We start from the raw sequence: 1,078 nt of genomic DNA on the forward strand, positions 1-1,078 counted from the left end.
ATATATAAACTACCTAGTCGCTACATTGCGATGTGATTATTTTAAATTAACCAACGTAGTTGGTAAAATTGTCTCAATTTGAATAGTGTAGAAGTAAAATTGATCCTTTCTTTTTAAAAATAATTATTTGACGGAAGAGTGTAAGAGAGTATTTTTAAATAAGATGTAATGGCAAGAACGAGAAACAAATTTGGCCCATCAATATAATTTGTGAATAGTTCAATAATTAGTGATTTTTATCAATTATACTTTAATACTATTTCGATCTAGAAGCAAATTCAAGAATTGTTGGTAATGTTGAAACGTTAATACTTAAATAAGTAGTTTACGAAAGGCTAGTGCACATTTTGGGTCGATGTATCAATTTCTTTTGAATTAATCTTGTTGATTTGTTTGATCTTTTGTAGTAAATAGACAAAGAGTTTGTTATAAGTTTCGTTTTGATATTCAATTTTTCTGCCAGCTAGTGATACAAGAATTAATTATATATTAATTTTAATAATTCAATTAGTTGATTAATAATTTTTTATCTTGTTGGCTTAAGATTTGATCTCACCTTGTCACTTCATTCATCCCCCTTTCCAGTAATTATTTCTTTTTAAAAAAATAATTAAAAAGTTTTTTTAAGAAAATAACATAAATGTTGAACATTGCTCGAGATTACCTTATTATAATTAAATATTTAATTATAATCTTTCATAATAAATATGTATTTATGTATTATTTTTTGGTTTACTTAATTATATAAATTCTAAATTAGTGAATATTATATGTCCTTACTCCTTATAGTAATTTGATACTCATATCACTTTTTTGAAAAATGTTGATCAAACGTAGATTATTTTTTCCGATAAAGGTACTTAAGTAATTGAGTAAATACAAGGCAAAATGTATCCCAATAAATTTTCAAGCAAATTCCATGTTTTCCATGGAATTTGCAATGTGTGGGATTGGAACTTTGTGTTGATCAAATAGTAGTCGAAGGGTTATCTTTTATTTTTAATTTATGCATCAAGTATTTCTATTGGTAGAATATTAGTATACCTCCTTAACTGTTCCAAAAAAAAAAAAAAAAAAA

The sequence above is a fragment of the Solanum pennellii genome, chromosome 3, assembly GCF_001406875.1.
Source record: "Solanum pennellii chromosome 3, SPENNV200".
Classification (NCBI taxonomy): Eukaryota; Viridiplantae; Streptophyta; class Magnoliopsida; order Solanales; family Solanaceae; genus Solanum; species Solanum pennellii.